At 39.2% G+C, this 23,981-nt stretch overlaps 1 protein-coding gene across 2 annotated transcripts in view; it reads left to right on the forward strand.

Annotated features, from left to right (window-relative positions):
• Positions 1-23,981, forward strand: part of PPP2R2B (protein phosphatase 2 regulatory subunit Bbeta) — a 352,055-nt gene that overhangs the window by 30,617 nt on the left and 297,457 nt on the right. The window lies entirely within an intron of this gene.

The raw sequence follows: 23,981 nt of genomic DNA on the forward strand, positions 1-23,981 counted from the left end.
AATCTCATCCGCTCCTCACACAGTGTCTGTCTGTACCAGATGCTGTCATCTCCACATGACTCACCTGACTTGCCAGAGCCATAGTTCGTAAAGCGGCAGACCATCTGAACCAAACAGCAATTCCCTTAACCTTTGCTTTGAACATTTATTTCTGAGCATCAGTGTGAAAACAGCCTTTCGGATTATATCAAAACACTCTATTTACATGTCTATCTCCTGGTGGTCAGGAGCAGCTTGGGCACACCCTCTTGGTTTTCTGTTTCTGCATCCTGCTTAGCACAGAGCTGTATTCTGTGTGGATGCTCAAGACATTCTTCTTAAATGAAGGATTGGATGAGAGAGTGAATACACAAATTCATCTGTCTCTATCAGTCATGCTCCTTCCAGAGGGGGACTCTTCTGGAGGCAGAAATTTTCCAAAGACTCCCAAAAGCAGGCTTGCTAGAAGTCTACACACACACACACACACACACACACACACACAGGGAAAATACACATTTTTCTAACTCATTATTATGCATAAATAATACTAATAAAATAATAAGTAAAACATACAATGCTCTCTATGTGCCAGGCACAGTTGCACTGTGTGTATGGATATATGTTCCTCACAACAATCCTGTGAGGTCAATACTGTTATTATCTTCCTTTTATATATGAGGAAACCATGACACAGAGAAGTTAGGTAACTTGTCCAAGATCACACAGCTATTAAGTGCAAGGGTTAGGATGAGAACCCATGCAGTCTGGCTCAGAGGTAGACAAGAAAGAATTGATGACTATATTTGTGCCTTGGTACATGTTTATGGAGTTCTTATTTTTCACATTTTTTGAATTCTCTACTCAAGTCCTTCCATGTATTTAGAACCAATCTAGTATTCAGGCCCATGTTAATTGCATCTTCACTCACAACTTTCCTTGATTACTCGTTCTCTCATCATCACAAATATACACCAGCATAAGGTCTTTCCTAATGCACATCTGTAACATGGAGATAATATATCAACGGGAGGGGTTCTTGTAAGGATTGAGACAAAATCTTACATTGTCTGACGTTGCTTTACATTTATTGTTTTTTTTTACATTTTTATGTACAATAATTGTTCCTACTTTCTTCTATGACCAAATCTCCACTTGTGAGCTGGACCCCACCCCTGGACCCCTACTCAAGCCCCTCATCTGCAATTGATCCTCCCCACCCTTATCTGTTCTCACCAAGTCTTTCCTCTCTACAGAATCATTTTTGCAATCTACAAACATGTCACATAATCTCACTGTAAATACTCATGCTATGCTCCTGTGCCCCTCTCCAGCTACTGCCATTGCACCAATGATTGCTCTTGTTCTTGAAAGAGTTTCTTATCTTGGTCTCAAGGCCCACACGTTCTCTCTGATTCCTTCTCCCTCACTGGCTGGTCTTTCTCAGCCTTTCCTGCTGATTCCCAATCAACTTCCCAAATTGTACATATTAGAGCCCAGGGCTCAGTCCTCTCCTTAATCTCTGCTTGCTCCTAGGTGATCTCAGCTAGTCCCCTGGTCTTAACTAGCAGCTCTTCAACTTATACATCCAGCTCCAATCTCTCACCTAAAATGCAGACTGTACATCCAACTGCCTACACAACAATCCCACTGGAATGCACAACAGAGATCTCAAAACAGAACCTATTTCCTCTCAGGAAAAACAGTTTATCCAGTATTTGCCTCCAACTCAGTTAATGAGAACTACATTCTCCTAGTTACTCAAGCCAAAGACCTTGGAGTCATCCTTTATTTTCTTTTTCCTCTCATATCCTTCTTCCAATCCTCTGGCCTAACCTAAACATATCCAGCATTCAATCATGTCTTATCATATCCATCACTCAAATGTCCCTTTATCAGAAAGGCCTTTTCTGGCCTTCCTACCTAAAATCAATCTCTCTCTCTCTCTCTCACTCCCCCTCCCTCCCTTCCTCTTTCCCTTCCTCTCTTTTTCCCTCCCTCTCCTTCCCCACTTACTTTTACCCTGCTTTATTTTTACTCTATAGCATTCATCCTTACCTGACATGTTGCATATCCATTTACTTATGTGTTTCCTATAGCAGGTAGATATTTTAGCCAATACCTGACTATAGGAAAAGTCATTAAATTTCCTGGGCTTTAGCTTTGTCATCTACAAAAAGAGAAATAAAAACAATGCACGTATCAAAGAGTTCTTTGGTGAGTAAATGTGATAATTTATGCAAAGTATATATTGTAGTACCTAGTGCAAATTAAAAGCTCAATATAATAATAGCTTTTACTACCCTGTTTTTTCGAAAATAAGACAGTGTCTTATATTAATTTTTTCTCCCAAAGTTGCGCTAGGTCTTATTTTCAGGGGATGTCTTATCTTTCCATGCGTTAGGTCTTATTTTTGGAGGATGTCTTATTTTCGGGGAAACACGGTAATATGATGCTTATTAGTGGAGGTCCCAGAAATCAACTTTTGCCTTGTGTACTTTGAATGCATGATGATGGAAAGAATCCTGGGCCAGTCAACAGATAACTAGATTCTGGTACTCCTCTGATGTTGCTATACCATGGGGATTGACTCATCCTGCTGGGTCTTGGAGTTCAATGGGAATATCATTAAAGCCGGTGGTGTTGATGTGCGTTAAGTGGGAGTGCCTCCTGATAGTCCCCTTCTTGAATTTCCCATATTAAATCAGAAGCTAGGACTGATAGCCCATTTTTAGGGGGTCCTAGTAAGATCTGTGAGGAACTTAGCAGCTGATGAGACAAAAGGAGGACAGAAAATAATGTTGAAATGAGTCTACTGAGGGCCAAGCACTCTCCATGCCTTAACATCACCGGGGTTAATTATGGCAACAGTGCTGTGTGGTCACAACCACAATTTACAGTAGAGGATCCTGAGAATGGACCGGAGAGACAAAATTTCTGGTTGGAAAAGACTTTGGCTTAGGAATCAGATAAACCAGACTTCCAAATATGACTAAAATGTTATTTTATTAAATGTTCAATGGAGGCAACACTGCTTTGTATTTATGTTTATTGTACAAATTAAAGACATTGAGTGGAATGGGCCTACTAGCCACTCAATGGGTGGTATCTTGTACTTAACTGTGATAACATCTTTGTCTTGGTCCTGCAGTGGTAACACCAAGCTGGACTGGTTGCAGTTCCTAGTCTTCTCGCATTCCATCATGCTCCCATCAAAAAGACATTGTGTTTTTCATTCTTTGATTCTTTCAACCTCTAATACCTTTACTGGTGCTTGCTCATAACATACACTGGTCAGTGCTGCTCTGATTTGTGTTTCTGAATTCATTGTTTGTCTTCGGTACTTGTGCCCCAAGGCTGTTCTTTCATTTTGACTCAATTTTAAAAATTTAATAGAAAAATCACCGCAGTGAAATCATCAGCATCACTAGAGAGACTGGCCCATTAGTTTTCTGAGTCATTGTTTCTTCCCTGGCAGACTGAGCTAGGAGAAAAGATGGGCTGAAAAGGCCAAGGCCTTTATGTTCACAAGTGTTTGCAAAAGCAGTTAGTAGAAAGAGCATCCTGGTTTCAAAGATGTGCATGAACATCTCTGGATCCTATTGTTGATACGTGTCATCTTTCTAGAATTTTTAGGAGCCAAGTGTGTTGTCAGTGAACCTCCTTGAAAGAGAAGTTATTCACATATTCAAAAAGTACACACCCTGCAGAACAGCTCTATGATGTATCAGATATGGTCTAAGTAATGGAGTCACTGGTGGTCAAAATAGATATGGTTCTTGACCTGCTGGAAGACAAGTAAGTTAATCAAGTTAATGAAAACTGGCTGATCCTACAATAGAGAGGACATGATATGTATTAGGACAAGGTCTGAAAGGGTTTTGAAATGACCATGAAAGTCAAGATGTCTTCTCTGAAGTGTCATTTGAGCTGAGAGCTAAAGGATAACTAAAACTTAATTGGGCAGAATGAGAGAATTTTCCAGGGGAAGGAGAGGTTGTTTGCAAAGCCCTGTCACCAGAGGGTTATAGTGAATGGCAGGTCCTCAAGGAAGGCCAGTGTGGCAGGAGCATGAGACCAAGGAGTACAGTAAAGAATGAGGCTAGAGCAGAAAATGGTTTGGTTTAGTAAATAGTGTCAGCCTGAGGACTGAAAGGTCCCAGGTTCAACTTCAGTCAAGGACTTGTACCTTGGTTGCGGGCACATCCCCAGTGGGAGGTATGCAGGAGACAGCTGATAGATGTCTCTCTCTCATCAATGATTCTAACTCTCTATCCCTCTCCCTTACTCTCTGTAAAAAATCAATAAAACATATTTTTTTAAGAAAAAAGAATGAGGCTAGAAAGTGGTGTGATACTGCATGTCTCTGTGATAGTAACTATGGAGTTTGGTTCTAATCCAAAGAGCAACTGGAAATTATCAAAGGGTATAAATTTTCAGAAGAAACTGACCATATTTGAAGCTTCTTCTGACTATTATGAGAATAAATGAGAAGAGCTAAGAGGTGGATGGACATATTTCAACGAGTTGGCCACTCAAAACAGAGCTATGTGGTTGCTAGAAGCAGTCCTTATCATTAGCCTGCAGCAGACTCATAGGCGGCAGAGCTAAGTGTACCCAGAACTCCTCAAGGTGTATTTGCATCTGAATAGAACCATCTTATAAGCGCTAAAACCTGTCCATTGTTTTGACATCCAGACAAAGAAATTTTTCTTCTCAATGAGCAATGGCAGGAACACTCTATGCTCTGTTTTGAGGAGGCAGTAAACATTCCAGGCTTTGCAAAGTAGAGTGAGTTTGCTCTTTCAGGCACAGCACTTGCAAAACACGCTATTCAGAAGGAAAAGAAAGGCTTAGGACAAAACCACGGAGAATGCTTTCATATCATGTTTATTTGGCAAGAAATAGCTGCTGCATGGAAGTGTCTAGAAAGAATGGTGCAGATGCTATGCGGTGTGTACTCATATATAAGCAGCAAGGTGGCCCTGTCAGGGGAAAGTCAGTCAAAAGTCAGCCTTAAAAAAATAAAAATAAAATAAATATATAAATAAAAAGAAAAGTCAGCCTTGTGAGCAAAGGTTAGGAAGCCATGTGCTACCTAAATTATTAATCCATTTTTTCATAGTTCAAGAATCCAGAGGATCAAATGTCTAGGCAGGTGTGTGTGTGTGTGTGTGTGTGTGTGTGTTGGGGGGGGGGGGGGAGGGAGTACCTCAAATGTAAAACTCTGTGGGAGTCAAGCAGGTAGCATTGGCCAAAAAGGCATGATAATGGCTATTGTGAAATTGTGTGTGCCTAAAGGTGGCACAGTTCAGTGAAAGACATAGGCTACCTGTGTCCATCCTATGGGGAAGAATCATAGAATTTCTATCTGGAAGGAAACCTCTGAAACCATCTCATCCAGCCCTTCACGAGGTCCCTAAAACCCCTGGCAGCATTCCTGAACAAAGCAGTGATGAAAAGCTAGATGCCTGCCAAAACTGGCCATTCTACTTAGATCTTGAATCTGTTTCTTAGAATTGCCACATCATAAATCTGAGGCTTTGTCCTCATATCAATCCTAGATGTGTATGAGAATTGTTTTCATGCCCCATGTAGAGTCAAGATCCCAAGCTCCTTCAAGCAGCTTCAAATGACTTCACTTACAGCCAGGGTGATAATAAGGAACATTGAGGTGCCAGGCCCCATTTCTAAGTGTTTTATTGTATTAGCTCATTTAGTTCTCATAGCAATCCAGTGAAGAGGAAACTGCCATTATCCCCATTTTACATATGCAGGCACTGAGGCCCAGAAAATGAAATAATTTGTCCCAAATCACACAGTTTGTGAGTAAGCAGCAGAGGTAGGACTTGAACCTGGATAGGCTGGCTCCTCTGATATAGAGGGAAAAGCACAGACATTGCTGTCATAGTCTTGTCTTTGAATCCAAGTCCCAAATCTTTCCATGGCCAACTGATTGCTCCTGCCTAAACCTCCATTTCTTTATCCATGAGATGATGATCATGGACACTACCCTAGAGTTATGAGGAGAGTAAATAAAATAACGTATGCAAAGCAGTGCCTCATACATACTGCACTCTCATTTAAGACTCAGGAAGTCCATGTGTGAATAAATCAATGAGGACTTTCTGGGACTGACTTCCCTGGCAAAGCCTTCTTCTCTTTCCCCCAGCTCTCAGGAAAAATACCTGTTTTATGTTGCTCTCAGGAGGTCAGCCAGGAACAGGGAGTCACAACATCCACAAAAGACTATTGACTGAAATAAAAATAATAGTATAATATTTTATCACCACAACCCATTGCTTCCCTCCCTCCAGTCCAGAATCTAACGTATCCTGCAGCCTAGAAATAAAGCAAATGCGCTACAAGGTAATGGTCATGTGAATTATGTGACCTCTCTGTTCAAACTCCTCCAATGGCTTCCCATTTTACTCAGTAAAATCTAAAGTCCTTCCATGGCCAACACATCCTAGGGGATTATCTCCTATAACTTTCCTCTTTAGGAATCACAGTGGCCTCCTCACATTCCTCACACACACCAAGCGCATTCCCTCTCCAGGGCCTTGGTCCTAGTTCTCTCTGCTGGGAATGTTCTTCCTCCCAACCACAGGGTTCTCTCCCTCCCATCTTTCTAGTCCTTGCACAGATAGCATCCTTCCCCTAGGCCAGTGGTCTGCAAACTCATTAGTCATCATAGCCAAATGGCAACAGTACAACGATTGACATTTTTTTTGAGAGCCAAAATTTTTAAACGTAAACTTCTTCTAACACCACTTCTTCAAAATAGACTCTCCCAGGCTGTGGTATTTTGTGGAAGAATCACACTCAAGGGACCAAAGAGCCGCATGTGGCTCTCAAGCCGCAGTTTGCAGACCGCAGCCCTAGGCCTCCCTGCCTACCCAGTCGGAAAGAGAGCACGTCCCCAGCACTGCCCATCATCTGGCTTGGTGGATTTTCCCACTGCTTCCTGTGTTCTCTATCTGCACTTGTTTCCCCTGTATGGACCATGGCCCCATGAGGGCAGGTATTTTGACCTTTTGCTCACCATTGTACCAGGGATGTAATAGGTGGTGATACATCTTTGTTGAATAAATGGTGAATGGTAATGATACATAGCAACAGCAGGCAAGTGGAGTGACCCACAAGAGTTTTGCCTTCTCTCAGGACAGGGGTTCCCACATATTAGCATATACAAGGGTTACCTGCAGTGCTTGGTTGGAAATGCAGCTTTGGGGACTCGCACATGTTTCCTAAAACCTTTGACCAGTACATGCTGGGTGGAGCTCAAGAACACCCACTTTCAAAGCACTCTAACACCTGTTGAAAGGACACCAAGGGCAGTATTCAAGAAACATCCGCTAGGATAGCAGAAAGTAAAAAGCAGAGCACCAACAGCACCGAATTTTGCATGGTTTCCTTCTTTCCTCCATGTCTAAGATGTGGGAACTCTAGACTCAGGGAGCAATGCAGATGGAGATGAGGGGGTCAGTGCACTGTTCATAAACACCCTGGTCCTAAGTCTCCATAGAGATGGTGTGGCTGCAGCCCTGGGAAAGGAACTGTCCTAGAAGTGAACTCAGAAGCAGAGGACAATGTGGACTTCCTCCCTTGCCTGTCCATCTGCGAATCCAGGAGGACACCCCTTTGATCCTGGGAATTTGCTTCAAACCAGAGAGCCAGAGCGAAGTGAGGCACTGAAGCCCTGCTCAGAGCCCCGCTCTGCATCCTGCAGAGAGATTAAGTGAACTGCAGCAAAGCACACAGCTAACTGTGTAAGGGCTGGGCCTGAATCCCAGCCTGTGGCTTCACTGGGATGTTTTGGCCTCGCACCCTTTGAAAGCGGTTTGGCTGTTCCTAGCAATCCTGTGACTGTGATCTAATGAAATGCTGGCCTGAGTGAAGACTTTCTAGAAGCTGGGGGAAAGCCCTCAAGGACACATTGTGAAGAGTCTGCCTCCTTTGCACTGCAGAGTCTTGATAAACGCTGTGGAGAGAACCAGCTTTCAGATACTTCTTCAATGGCTGAGCCAAGTATGTGAAATGGCACCATTATTTTGCAGTTTTTAAGAGGAATCTCATTTTTCTTTGAAATTGGCCCTATGTACACCCAGAATGTGCTCAAAAGACTTTTACCTTGTATTAAACCTTCACAATGTTCTCAAAAGTGCTGTCTTTCACACATTGGGTGCCTACTAAGGTAATTGAGGACCAGGGTACATGATATGCATTTCCTCACCTTGTGCCTCTTTAATGCCTCAAAGCAATGGGCCAACCTTGAATGTTGGATGGGGGTCTGTGACAGTCAGATAGGGTCTAACCTGCTTCTCCCATAATTCCTCCTTCTGCAGTCTCAAACACACGGCTGTGCCCGGTTGCATTTTCCTCTCCTCTGTGGAACTGACCCAGGCTAAGCTTGTTGTGCATGCTGGGAACAGCCTCCTCTAAATTTTCTTCATTTGAAATTAAGTCCAGTCTTGTTTGGAAATTGTGTTTTGCCTTTGATTCAGAGAAATTCAAACTGAGATGATAAATGTAGGTGATTCTATAGGCGAAGCCGTGGCCAAGGCTTTAGTTAAGATTCTCTATTGATCCTCAGGTATGCTCTGGAATCATACAAAGTTATGTATTGGATAAGTACTACCCTGTTTCCCCAAAAATAAGACAGTGTCTTATATTAATTTTTTTTCTCCCAAAGTTGCGCTAGGTCTTATTTTCAGGGGATGTCTTATCTTTCCATGCCCTAGGTCTTATTTTTGGAGGATGTCTTATTTTCGGGGAAACACGGTATCAGGTCATAGCATAGACCTCAGTGAATTGATTAAAGTTCGAGGCTCCCAGTGATACACAACCTTCATTTAAAGAACCACTTCCTAGCACCCAATTTTAAAACATAGAAGAAGAAAGGCATCGTCTACTCTGTAGAGATTTTAGCTCCTTAAAAATTAAGCTCCCAAAGTTTGTAACTTCACAGGGTAAACAAATGAAATAAGGTACATTCCAGGCAACTGAATTGGAGTTTGGGACTTAATAGGAACTCAGTAAACGTCTGTTCCATTCTCTCTTTCCACTGGCCTTTGTCTATAGACACAACTGAGTTGGCTTGTTTGTTCATTTATTAAATTTTTCTTGAGCACCTACTATGTGTTTAGCATGGGTCTAGATGCTGAGTATCCAGGGGTATGAAGACAGGTTGGACTTTATGTTCTGATGGGGGAAGATAAGGTTGAAAGATTTCTGAATAATCAAGTGAAAAATGATTTCTCCAAATCTTTATGATTTGGGTGCCATTCAAGTCCTTAAAATTTTTAAGTGTAACTTAATAGAGGCAACCCTCATATTATCCTCATTTAATTGATTCTAAGCTCTGAAACAATTGATTCTAGGCTTTCCTCAGGGAGGACTACAATATATAAATAGTGTTCCTCCATCATTCTTTTCCTCCCTCTCATAGCATTTTTCACCACTAGTCAAATTATACATTTATTCATTATGTTGCTTTACCTACAAGAATATAAGCACTCTGAGGACAAGGTTTGTCTTCTTCCGTGCACCATCCTCAATTTTTTAAATAGTGTTCAAACCATAGAATCGAAAAAAAATACTATTGACTGAATTATATTTCTACACACTCCTAGGGAAATATCAGGGACCAAGATGCTAATGGGTCAAAGAGCCTAGCTTCTAAAATTAGCTTCTAATTTAATGAAATCAGAGTTGTCAGCTTCTCCATGACCCAGGGGAACAATGATTCACTGGGAGGATTTGATCCAATCAATACAGCATATTACATTCATTTATTATTCATTTATTCATTCAACAAATATTTACCAGGTCCTGACTCTATGCCAGATAGTGTATTAGATGCTGGTATACACTGGTGAATAAAAGTGCCATGGTCCCTACCCTCAGAAGATTAGTCTTGTCATTAATCATTCTAATTCTTTTTTAAAATATTTTTTATTGATTTTAGAGAGGAATGGAGAGGGAAAGGGAGATAGAAGCATCAATGATGAGAGTGAATCATTGATTTGCTGCCTCTTTCAGGCTCCCTACTAGGGATTGAGCCCACAACTTGGGCATGTGCCCTGACCAGGCATTGAACCATGACTTTCTGGTTCATAGGTTGACCACTGAGCCACACAAGCTGGGCAGTCATTATAATTCTCGTAAGAAGTATCTTATCACCAGCTTCAGCAATTCATCTTTTTATGGGAATCTGAAGAGTAGAGCCTAGAGAATAAAATAGAACCTTCTGGCACTGCGTCCATGAGTGGGCAGTTAGGCAATGCTATCCCCTGCCTGACTCATCCCTCCTCACACCACTCCTGAAGACAGGTGGTTTGCATTGCAGTTCAACAGATGGGACACATGTACATTTCCCCAAGGCACACCATGCTTCCTCTCTCGCCCTCCACTCACGTGCGCGCATGTGAGCACACACACACTTCCCAATATAAAACTCTCCTTCTGCACCAAAACCCTATCCTGAAGAACTGAAAATACAATCCCAAGAGGCTCAAGGAGCCTAAGGTAGATAGGAATAAGAATTTGCCAACCTTGACGCATCTTTTCAGCATGCAATATTGCACCCTCAGTTTGCCAGCTGCTTGTTTGCACGACAAACTATTGTGTTGATAATTTTTTTTCATTTTATTTTAAAAAGGAGGCTTAGATACCTTCTGCACAAGGAAATGCTGGGTGTTCAGTGGCAGAGAAGCTGAGTTCATATATATCATTTCCCAGATTCAAGGATAAGTTCCCATCCTACTTACGCTTTTGTGGACAACTTAACCACATGGAGCTCAGTCCCTTGGATCATGATATCAGGAGTCACTCTATCTTGAGTCTGGTCTGATTTTAACTAAGTTAGCCTACGGTATAAACTCACTTAAACTGTTAATCCCACAGCCCCTTTCATTTGGGATTTAACTGTTTCATGTCTTTATATCATTTCCCCAAAGAAAATGAAGGTTCCCTCAAGACTTGGGTGTTGCCATGCTTGGATTCTCAAGTTAGACTGGCTGGGTTCATCTGACTCTATTACATGCAAACTTGAGCAGTTACTTAATCCGTATGACATATGGTTTGCTCAACTATAAAGCTGGGCTCATAATAATACCTTCCTCAGAGGGCTGGTATGGGATTAAATGAGCTAATTAACAGAAAGTGGTTAACAAAATTCCTGACACAATTAATTTGCCTAATAATATCTGCTATTACTCTTTTTGCTATTTACCTTTCATTGCCTTCACTGCTGGCAGATGGAGACAGAAAGGAAGTCATCACTAAATTGTTACTGATTCCTGATGATATGATGGACTCTCAGGTTGAGGTGGATCTTCCAAATACATCAAAATAGCCACTTTTTATATTTTTATACCCCTAGATATTAATGAGAACTAAAGTATTATTAAAATACTTTTTAAAATTCTTCAACATGATTATATCTTCATGATGCCAAAATAACCAGATAGAAAATTAAATTTTAGCCAATTGTCTAGATATCTAAACTCTCCATTTTCTTTGGTTTTTACCAAAACATTTGAGATTGCCTGGGGACAGTCCTTTATCTTCCTTAGATTTTTCTTAACTATTTTCTTCCTAGCCTTTCCTATTTCAAACTGAACACTCCTTGACAGTATGTAAATTAGTTTCTACTTCACATGTAATTTTGTTTTGGAAAGCAGAATGAATTGGTCACGCTAAGCCCCAAGATAAATTGGTCAAGCAAAGTCAGCCTTTCTGAACTCAAAGCCTTGAGTGTCCACTAATTAGAGAGTTTTCTAACCAAAGAAGAAGAGATTCAGACAATGATCTGACTTTGGTTTGTCCTTCCTTCTGGGAATAATGTTGAACTAGCTGAGCTCAGAGTTTGCTACCAAAGTTTTATCCTGTCATTATGATATGGGTTGGATTCTCTTTCTGTCTCTCCCTCTTTCTGTCTCTGCCTCTCTCTCTGTGTGTGTTTTTCTTTCTCTCTTTCTCTTCTACATCAGTGATAACCATAGAATTTTTCAAGGGGATGGGAATTGGAAGGTGATCCAAAATTCCCTGGTTCCAAACCTCACACTGAATGGATTATTATGTGGATTATAATAGAATTTAATACAGATGGTTGATGTAATAAATAAATGTGATAATCCAGTCCATTGTCTGGCACCAAAATATATTAAATCATTTTTATTACATGAAGTTAGTGATAATTCTGTAAGAAGAGAGAGAGCATAAGCAAGGGGGAAATAATGGATTTTAAACTTCACTTGCTTTATTCCCTTTTAAGTAAAGAAATAATAAACAAGAACTCATCCCAAAGAAGTAACATTTAAAACTGCAATGGTGTGAGAGACGGAGAGCATCTCCCTTTAATGCATTCATTCCTTATATATTCCACAAATAAGTCATGAGCACCTATTGTGTGGCCTATATGATTTTAGATGCTGGGGGAAAGGTATTGAGTAAGACAGACAATCAAAAGGAAAAAAAATAAAATATGTAAGAACTGTGGAGAAAATAATACAGGGCAATGTGATCATGAAAGGTAGGGTGGTCAGGAAAACCTGAGTCTGCAAGAATGTGAGGTCATCAGTCACACAAATAGCAGGGAAGAAGACCTCCAGACAGAGGGAATGCCAAGCAAAAGGGACCATCACAGCAAGGAACTTGTGATGTTTCCATAAAAGAAAGCAGGGAAATGTGGCCAGAGCCTAGTTAGCAAGGGAGAGAGTGGTGGAACCCACAGTCATAAAGGAAGGCAGGGCCAGACCATGTACAGCCTCCAAGGCTGTGATGAGGAGCTTGGTTTTACTTAAGTGTAATCTGGACAGTTTCAACAGGTCAGGGACATAATAGTCTTTGTTTTGGCTGCTCTGTGGAGCATATAGGAAGGCTAACACAGTTAATTAGAAACAAAGGGAGAAGGCTCGAATTAGGAAGCAGCAGAGATAATAGGAAAAAAACAATAGATTTGGAACAAATTATTTTGGAGATAGAGTTGATAGGGTTATTAATAGCTTGGGTAAATAAGCGGAATGCCAACAATAGGGCTATGTGAGTGGCAGACCTATAATGAATGTTGACTTGCTGTGTAGGGTTTCGTGTAGCAAAGAATGAAGATGAAACGTTATATCGTATCTCAAACTCACACCCCTTCCAACTCCACTCTGGTCAGATGCCATCTCAACAAAAAGAGGAACCGTCTAGCCATGGATATCTGCTCCCATTCTTTCTACAACTAGTCACTCCGTCTCTATTATTCCGTCTCTATTACTATGTTCTAAGCTATGGGTACTGGTCAAACATAGACATATCTCTGTTCTAATGGAACTTAAGTTCTAATGGGAGGAAATAAACTGTAAATAATAAGTAACTATAATAAAGAATCGAATATCTAAGACAACTATTAATAAAATAAAAACAGCATGATGCATTAGTAACTGTTTTTACTATATTGGAATAATTGTTTTTTGGGGGGAGGAGGCATAATATTTATAGGTTGTGAAGATGGAGGACCAGCAAAAGAGACTGAAACAGCCAGACTTAAAGATAAAAACAGGCGATTGTGGCATGACTGAGCAGATAAGCTCTCCCCCATCTTCTTCCCTCTAGCCCTTCATCCTCAGTGAATTCCAGATAATGACTTTGTGTTTAATGTATATAACGGAAACTTGGGAAGGGTCCAGCATTGTGACCCTGCCCTTTGCTGATGTAGGGTGGTACCCTCGAGATCAGAATTCATCCAGCCCAAGTCATCTAGATGAGTAATTGCTCTGGTGTTGGAGGCAAGACAAGGCCCTGCATTGTGGGATCTCTGTCATAAATTGTGATCTCCCCTCGTTTAAGCCAGTAGACATCAGAATCTGTGGTGCCCTCCGAAGCTGGCAGAGAGGTATCTGATATGTCATCAACATCCAAGTATCCCAACCAGGCAACATAATGGTCTCTTTAATAGGGGAATACAAACAACAAGGGAAAGCTTCTAGGGACAATAAAGCTATGCAGAACCTAGATAACCTCATACTTCTTGTAACACAGATATTATAACCATCAGAAATAGGACAGATGGGTTGCTGGAGATTGGAGGGGAGATGGAAAAGGGAGAAAAATAAGGTAAATTTTGAAGTCATATCATAGCAACAGATGAAAATATTAGGCTAAAAGAATAAAGCATTCATTACCTCAAGTGAAAAACTTAGTTAATGGATGTAAGAGCTACTATACTAGCACAGTAGAGCTGGTAACTGCCAGGAAGTCAGGTCAACAACAACAATAACAAAAATATCCAGACTCAAACAATTAAGTAAAAAAAAAGTATGAAAAATAATAAAATAACCTAAAAGATACATGAGACATGGTGCTTAGGTTTAGCATTTATAATTGAATTTAGAAATTTGAAGAGAGAGTGAGAATGGGCACACTCAGTACTTGAGAAGACACTGGCTGAAATTTTTCTAAAATTTATGAAAGTCATTGTACTACAGAGTTAAGAAGCATTATTAGCTCCAAGAAAAGAATACAAATAAAACATTAGTTAAGTACATCACATTTATTTATTCATTAACTTGGTAGATATTTGTGCTATTTCCAGTTTCTAACTATACAGTGATACAGATACTGTGACAACTCTGTTTCAAAAGCATTTTGTGGACACATGCTTTGATTTCCAAAGTAGCTGTGCCATTTTACACTCTCATCAGCAGCATATAAAAGTTGCAGTAGTTTTACATACTGGCCAACACTTGCAATTACCAATCTTTTTAATTTTAGGCATTCTAGTGCTGTGTAGTAGTAATTTATGGTGGTTTTAATTTTCATTTCCCTAGTGGCTAAAGATGTAAAGCATTTTTTCATGTGCTTATTGGCAATTTGTATGTTTTTGAGAAATACTTATTCAAGTAGTTTGCCTATTTTAACAGCCTTATTGTGATATAATTGACACAGTTAAATAAGTGTTGACATGTATACAGTCATGAAACTATCACCAATGAAGAGAGTAAAAATATCATCCCCAAAAAGTTTCCTTTACCCCTTTTAATCCCTCTTTTTTTTCCCTGATCTGCTTTCTGCCATGATAGGTTGGTTTGTACTTTTTAGAATCATATGTATATAGAATCACAACTTTCTGTAATTTCATGTATATAGAATCAGACAGCATGTCTTTTTTTTTTTTTTTTGGTTGTTGTGGGGTTTTTGTTGTTGTTGTTGTTGTTTGTTTGTTTTTGTTTTTTTCCTGGTTCCTTTCCATCAGCATCATCATTTTGAGAATTATCAATGTTGCTGTGGTATCAACAGTTCAATATTTTTACTACTGAGAAGTGATCATTCTATGGATATGCCATACTTTATCTACCTATTGATGGATATTTGAGTTGTTTCAAAATTGGGATAAATAAAAGGGCCACGAACATCTTTCTATGGAGATATGCTTTCTTTTTTTTTGCTGGCAAATACCTAGGCATGGGATGGCTGGATAGAGCAATAGGAGGACAACTTAAGAAACTTCCAGATTGTTCTATAAGGTGATTGTATCATTTTACATCCCATCAGCAATATATAGAAGTTCCAGTTCCTCTACATTCTTCCCAAAACTTGGCAAAGTCAACCTTTTTAATGTTAGCATTCTGATAGGCATAGAGTGGTATTTCACTGAGATTTTAATTTGTATTTTCCTGGTGACTAATGAAGGTGGGCATCCTTTCAGATACTTTTGTCATCTGTATATTTTCTTTGGTGAAGTGTCTATTCAATATTTTTCCCATTTTTATTGAATTGTTTGCTTTCTTATAATTCTTATATACTCTAGATACAAGTCTTTTATATGGGGTCGGGGTAGGGGATCTTAGCCCAGCCTGCATCCTCTTCAATCTGGGACCCCTTAAGGGATGTCTGTCTGCCCATTTAGGCCCAATCTCGGTGGGATCAGGCCTAAATGGGCAGTCGGACATCCCTCTCACAATTCAGGACTTCTGGCTCCCAACTGCTCACCTGCCTGCCTTCCTGATTGCCCCTAACCACTTCTGCCTGTCAGTCTGATCAACCCCTAACCACTCCCATGCCAGCCTGATATCTAACTGCTTCCCTGCCAGCCTGTGGGCCCCCAATTTCCCTCCTCTGCTGGCCTGGTCACCCCTAACTGCCCTCCCCTGCAGGGTTGATCACATCCAATTGCCCTCCCTTGCAGGCCTGGTCCCTTCCAACTTCCCTCCCCTGATGGCCATCTTGTGGTGTCCACATGGGTGCAGCCATCTTTGACCACATGGGGGCAGCTATTGTGTGTTGGAGTGATGGTCAATGTGCATATTACTCTTTTATTAAATAAGATAGAGGCCTGGTGCATGGGTGGGGCCAGCTGGTTTGCCTTGAAGGGTTTCCCGGATCAGGGTGGGGGTTCCCTTGGGGTGTGGGGCGGCCTGAGTGAAGAGCCTGTGGTGGTTTTCAGGCCAGCCACACCCCCTGGTGACCCAAGCGGAGGCCCTGGTATCTGGAATTTATTTATCTTCTACAATTGAAATTTTGTAGCCTGGAGCTGAGCCAAGCCTCCTGCTCACTCTGTGGCCAGCAGCCATTTCTATTTGGATTTGTTTACCTTCTATAATTGAAACTTTGTAGCCTTGAGTGGAGGCTGCAAGGGTAGGTGGAAAGCTTGGCTTCCTCCATTGTCTGGGAAACCCAAGCCTCCCTCCTGCTCTCTGTGGCTGTAGCCATCTTAATTGGGTTTATTTACATACTTGCTCTGATTGGTTGGTGGGCATGGCTGGTGGGTGTAGCAGAGTGATGGTTAATTTGGATATTACTCTTTTATTAGGTAGGATAATTTGCAAATATTTTCTCTCAGACTGTGGCTCATCTTTTTATTCTTTTAATAGTATCTTTTAGAGGACAGAAGTTCTTAATTTTTATCAAGTCAGTGTCTTTTTTTATGACTTGAAATTAGGTACTGTTAGTCTTCCAACTTTGTTCTTTTTCAAAATAATTATCTCTCTTCTGGGTCCTTTGCATTTCTACATGAATGTTATAATCAGCTTGTCTATTTCTTCAGCAAAGGCTGCTGGGATTTTGATTTTGTTTGTAATGAATTTTTAGATCAATTTGGAAAAATTTCACATCTAAACCTATTGAGACTTTTACCTGTGAATATGTCATATTTCTTCAGATTTCTTAAATTTATCTTGCAAATACGTTTGCTGCAATTATAAATGGCATTTAAAATTTTTCTATTCTAAATAATTTTTGCTAGTATAAGAAATAAAATCAAATTTTATGTTTTGATTTTAAATTGTGAGAACTTGCTAGATCCACTTATTAGTTCTACCAGCTTTTTGCTAAGTTCCTTAGAGTATTCTACATTTACAATTATGTCATCAGGCAGAGACAGTTTTATTATTTCCTTTGAAGTCTTTACTCCTTATTTCTTTTCTTCCCATATTGATCCCTTTTATGATGTTAAATACAAATAGTGAGAGTAGATACCCTTGCCTTGTTCCTAATCTTAGAGAAAAATATTCAATATTTCACTATTAAATGTGATGTAAACTATAGATTTTATTAGATACTCTATTTCATTGAGGATATTTTCTGCAATTCTGAATTGTTGTTATCATGAATAAATGTTGGATTGATCAAACTGATCTATTTATAAGGTTTTGCTTTCTTGTTTTTCTTTACAAAGGGGTTACAATTCTGTCTTATTTGTTTTGATATATAAAAATAATTGTTTTTTTTCCTCAATATTCTGTCCAGGTTTCTAGTTGTTTTTAGTAGAAGGGCTAGTCTGGTATCAGTTTCCCAATCATAACCAGAAACCAAAGTCAGAAATTATTTTTTAGCTCTGTGCTTGATAATATATACTTCTAATTCTATGTGCAAAAGGGAGCATGCTAGTTTTGCGGGGACTATAAGAATTAATGATAATATGTCATTAGGAAGAACACAATACCCTGGAAACTTGTAGTTACATAGCCTTTCCTAAACTCTCACTTTTCATGGAAATTTCCTTTGTTTGGTTTGGAAAATTTCTTCCTTTTTCAGTTAGGAACACATATGTCTGAACTTCAAAGTTAAGACTAATGTCAACGAGGCATCAATCTAGAATGATATATCATTATTTGAATCTTTAGGAATGAAAATAAGTGTATTAATATCAGATTCTGTAAATATGACCTACAAGGTCTTTGTAGTATTGATTGCAACTTCTCTCTCAGTCTCTATCAAAAGATATAACAAAGTACATTTATAAGTACTGTTGGCTTATTTTTATATTCTTCTACTCTCCACCCTTCCTGACTCAAGGTGCTAGATCTTGAATTTATTGTTAGGTAGAATACTTTGTTCTACCCTCTTCAATGCAACCCCCAAGTCTTTCATGATGTTATGATACCATCACTATTTATTTCATTCATGTATTTACTCAATAGTAATTTATAAATCCCTTGTGATTTTTTTAGGTTGTTTGATGGATTCTAGGAATGAAGTAGTCATGTTTTTGTTTTTTTTATCCGCAATGGAAATTGAAAGTCTTATGAGAATCATTTATCAAATACCTATGTAAATACGTATATAGTGACTAATATGATATGTGCTTTGAGCAGTACTTTGAGAGTATATCACTGGGTATATCAGTTTGGGTTCTCCAGGAAGCAAATGCCAAGGTAGAATTAAAAGTGTTAAGAGATTTATTATGAAAAATACTTATGGAGGGAAATGGAGAGAGATCATTGGTATGGGAGAGATGTAGATAATAATGCAAATCTGACACCTTTATGAGGAGGGAGTAAAGGAATGAAGATTGGATAGAAAGAACATGAAACTGTTATGAGCTCTTAAAAAGCCTTAACCAGATTAATGGGAGCACCAGTGCAAAGATTGCTTTCTGGAATCCTCTTTTGGTTGAGAATGAACAGATATAGCACCCATGCTGTTCCTGGGAGCAACCCAGGGAGATCATGGCTTTGGTGTTGATGCCGCGTTGGATCCTGAAGGTGAGGAAGTTGGAGGATTCATCTAACTACCTGCCTCACAGCACATTTTCCCTGAAGGAGGATCTGGGCAGACCACTCCCATAGCTGCCATACAGCACAACTGGATCCAGCCCAGGAAATTGAAAAGGGCTTCTCTAGGACATTTTAAAACAATGTTTATTGACAACATAAAGTCAGATACTGAGAATATTTCTTAGACTTGTTGTTGAGACAAGAGCCACTTTGCTGGATCTTAGTGGTAAACTTTGAATTTAAAACACTCTGTGCTTTTGGTGTATCTCCTTTCAAACTAATGGACAGATAAAAGAGTAAAGTAAAAGTATTTGGCCACCATTAGATCTGACTTCCCCATGTTGTGAAGTTCCATCATTTTAGCCACCGTGAAAGCTAAAATCTTCCTTCTCACCCATCCCCATGTTAGTGACAAATACCTTTAGGCATATATCTCGTTCTAAAAATATTCATTGAGTAGCTAATATATCACAAGCATTATCTTAGGAACTTTCTCTTGCTTTGGATGCTAGAACAGAACCCAGAGATAATTTACTTTGAACTTTTTCTGTTTTACTTGATTTTCTTGACCTCAGCAGATGACATTTGCATCTTCCCACAGCCACTGTTGTAAGTAGCTTTGACTGTCGAACAGCAGTTACTTAAATATTTATAGTCATTCTGTTCCAAAACAATATTGAGAGCGGTGGTGCACAGTTTAAGAAATCCATAAATGTCAATGGGGAAAATTTATGAATCAGAAGATCTACATTTCTAACTAGGTGCCAGATTTCCCATTTATAATTCTTGCAAATGAAACACTTTGGGTAGTCATAAATACTGACCTCTCTGGACCTTCCTCTATGAATGATGGTCTTGCAGTAATAAACAGAGCACAATATTTGATTTGTAGGCTGAACTACACAAAGCAGGAATGCAATGCTGATGCCTCTGATCATTATAATTAATTTTAACTGGCAAGGAGGGAGATGGCAAGAAGGCTTTTACAGCATCGTCACCTTCTGTTCTAAGTGTGCCTAGTGTCTGCCTCGACACGTTTTTCTCCACAGTAGTTGTCCCTGGAATTGTGTCTGGCACCACGAGGGCATCCCTAAATATTTGCTTATAATTCTGATAGTCTGAAGCCAACATGGAACTCTGCCTAATTCAACCCACAACCTTAGTTCTCCTTCAAGGAGTCTCATGAGAATGAAACATACTCCAGGTCCCAAATAATTTAGTTAATCTGTTTTTTGGGATTTTTTTAATCATCATTTCCACATTTACTGTGGAAACTACATTTCCTGTAGTTCTAGAATCTAGATATATGTGATTTCCTATTTAGAGGGGACCCTAGAGGTAATATAATCCAGGATGACAAATAAAATATATTTTATTTTCTAAAATAGGGAAAAGTGTCTTTTCCAATAAATTATGTTTCTTAAATGAGGTGAGGGCCAGGGATTGGCCCTTCAAATTGAGTCCAACCCTCCATCCTGACAGATGACATGAATCTCAGTTCAAAGACTTCTGAGCCAGGAAGACACTGCCTTTCAAAGTGGCGCATATCCCTAGATGATGAAAGTCTTTCTATATAATTAGCTGAAATCTACAACTTCCATTCTTTGATTTTAGTTCTGCCTTTTTGTGACCCCCCAAAATAATTCTCTTTCCTATTCTGTATAACAGTGCTTGATCTATTTAAAGACAATTTTCCTGAGTTCCCTTTTCTTTTTGTCAGCCTTCAGTCTTTTAGTATCTTTAATATTCTTATCTATGATGCTTAAAATTTTCTGACAAAAGTTCTAAAGCCATAACTGTGGGACATGTGTGTGTGTGTGTGTGTGTGTGTGTACTAGAATACTAGTATAACTCATCTAGGCCTGAAATACATCTTTACATATAAAGCAATATTGTTCTGTCTTTGCTATATTCTAATTTATCTTGGACTTGTATTCCCTGTTAAAGACACTGGCGCTACCTTTCCAGTTTGGGGATCATTCTCCTTGATGGGATAGATAACGGACATGCTAGATGCTTCTCCTCTCTCACTGTCACCAGTTACTATTACATCATCTTTGTCAAACTGGAGGCCCTACCCTTTCTTGCTCTTCTTGCTTCAAATCTGATTTTAAATGCCTTTGCCAAATCTAAGAACCACTAAAAATCTTTATCTTATTTCACATTGCAGCTGTCTTGAACACTGTTGATCACTGCTTCCTTCCTAAAATTTTTACTCCCTAGTTTCAACAAATTTATTTTCATTTGATTATTTCCCTCTCTGTACATCCCTAATATGCTTCCTCTTTAGGCCCCTCCTCCTCTATCTTTTATGCTGTGTTCTCCAGGGTTTGGGGCTCTACATAAACTCTACCTTTGAGTGAGTTTATGAGCTCCCTGGTTAATCACACTATATTCTGATGACACTAAAATGTTATGTGCAGCCTAGACCAGTTTGGCTCAATGGATAGAGTGTCAGCCTGCGGACTCGGGGGTTCCGGGTTCGATTCCGGTCACGGGCATGTACCTGGGTTGCGGGCACATTACCAGTGGGGGGTGTGCAGGAGGCAGCTCATCGATGTTTCTCTCTCATCGATGTTTCTAACTTTCTATCCCTCTCCCTTCCTCTCTGTAAAAAATCAATAAAATATATATTTTTTAAAAAATAAATAAATAAAATGTTATGTGCAGCTCAGATTTCTTCCCTAAGTTTATGGCTGTGTGTACTGATGTTCCAGGGTGACTAACACCAAACTTGTCATCTTCCTCCCACTTGCCCAGCCTACTCTGCTCCTTGTCATCAATGTACCGTCTCAGTGATTGCTGTTACTTTGTTCTGCACAGTCGCCCAAGTAGAAGCCAAGGTTCTGCACTCCTCCCTTCTAATCACCAAATCCTACTGATTTCATTACCTATAAGTTTCTATTCCATCCTCTCTTCTATTGTCCGACTACCCTGGTTAAGTGGTCCATTTTATGGCTCAGAGTTTTTGAATAGCCTCCTGATCTAGGTTTTGTTTTTTTGTTTGTTTGTTGTTGTTGTTTTATTCTTGTGTTCCTTGAGTCTAGCCTTTACCTATTGCCAGAGAAATCTATCTAAAATATCAATGTGATCATACTCCTTCCCCATTTGAAATCCTTTAGAACACCCCTGTAGCTGCAAAATATAGCTCCTGAGTACAGCGCTGAGGGTATTCCATGATTCATCTCACAACTCTCTAAATTTATATTTTCCAATTCTTGCCCTTGGATAGAAACTGGAGTCATGCCAAAATGCTGTAGAAAAAAAATTCTGTAGAATCTAGCATACATTATGCTGTTTCAAGTCTTTTTACCTTTGTGTATGCCATGTTTTCTGCCTGGATGAAATGCCTATGTCACTTTTCTTTTCTTCACTAATTTTCACTCATTTCTAATCCTTTAGCTCAGATGTCACCTCCTCTAAGAAATATTCCCCAAAAAACACAAAGGATTAAATATCCTCCCGTGTTCCCACTGCACTTACTATGTATATTAGCTCTATGGGGTATCTGTAGATGTGACTGTTCCCGCTGGTAAGGGCCACATCTTACTGAACTTTATTTCTGCCCTTGAACTTTTTTTCTTGGGTTATTTTAGAAAGGTGCAGGTTGATATTTTCCTAACTAATGAATTATTTATATACACTAGGAAATATAATAAGAAAACTTAATGCTAGTGAGCTTCAAATTCTATGCTAACAATATCCGAGGAATAAAATAAAGTCGGATAGGAATGGATTTGCTTGCTACAAAATGATTGCAAAAAAAATGCTGTCATCTTTTTAGCAAGTATTTCTCCTTTAACTTAGAGGACACAGTTATGGTCTTGATTCTCATTTGATTCAGCAAATATTTACTGAGTACCTAGGTGTGTATAGAGGCAAATTAAATATTTATTCTGTTTTTAAAAAGCTTACAGTTTAGCAGGATAAAAAGCATAACTAGATTTCAATGAAGAAATGATGATGCTGGTGATGATGACAATAGGTAACATTTACTAAGAAAATCTGACTTATTTCCATTATCTTATATAACCTCGTACCTAATCATATTGTAATAAGCTACTACCATCCTCAGTTTTATTATGAGAGAATGAGATTTAGAGAGTAAAGGCCACACTCACGGATTTGAAACTCTTAAGCCTTTGTTGTACTCTTCAAGATGAAGTGATATGTCATGAGAGTCAGCCAACAGTAAAACTCAAAGAAAGGTGAGACAGATGGCTTTCTCCTGAAGGGAATCAAAGGCTTTATGCAGGAGATGGCACTCAATATAGGCAATGGGCTATGAGTAAAAATTAAAATTTGGACTTTCAGAGAGGCAAAGAGTGGACATTGCAGGCAGAGGAAAAGAGAGTAGAGAGAATATTAACTGAAATGATAGTAGAATATTAACAGTAAGAGAGTTGCACTATTCTTACTGTGCAATGTGAACTTCCTTTTGGAAGTATAGAAAGCCAATGAGAATTTTAGAACAGAGCAGTGATATGAGATTAATCCCACCAAAGCCTTTAAAATTGGTTGGAGGAAAGGTCTGGAGATGACTTAACGATTTATTCAAGAAACATTTATTAAGGACCTTCTATATAACAGGCAATATCAGCGAACAAAACAAATGAAAATTTCTGCTCTCATGGAGTTCTAGTTGGAGGAGACAGATAATTAACAAGTATATATATATGTGTGTGTGTGTGTGTGTGTGTGTGTGTGTGTGTGTGTGTGTAGTAATAAAATATAATTATATAAGCATATAATTATATATATATATATATATATAGTTTGTTAATTATCATATATAGCTATTATATATGACAATTCATTATATCTCTCTACTGCAGATAGATAACATGAGAATTAGAAAGTACTAGAAGGTAATAAATGTTATAGACAAAAAGTGAGCAAGAGAAGAAGATAGAAATTTCCTGAGCAGGAATGGGAAGGCATTACAATTTTATAGGGTGGTAGATAAGGGCCTTACTAGAGGTTGACATATGAACAAAGACATGAAATAGATGAGAA

The sequence above is a fragment of the Pipistrellus hanaki genome (genome assembly GCF_964339955.1).
Source record: "Pipistrellus hanaki genome assembly, chromosome: 5".
Lineage (NCBI taxonomy): Eukaryota > Metazoa > Chordata > Mammalia > Chiroptera > Vespertilionidae > Pipistrellus > Pipistrellus hanaki.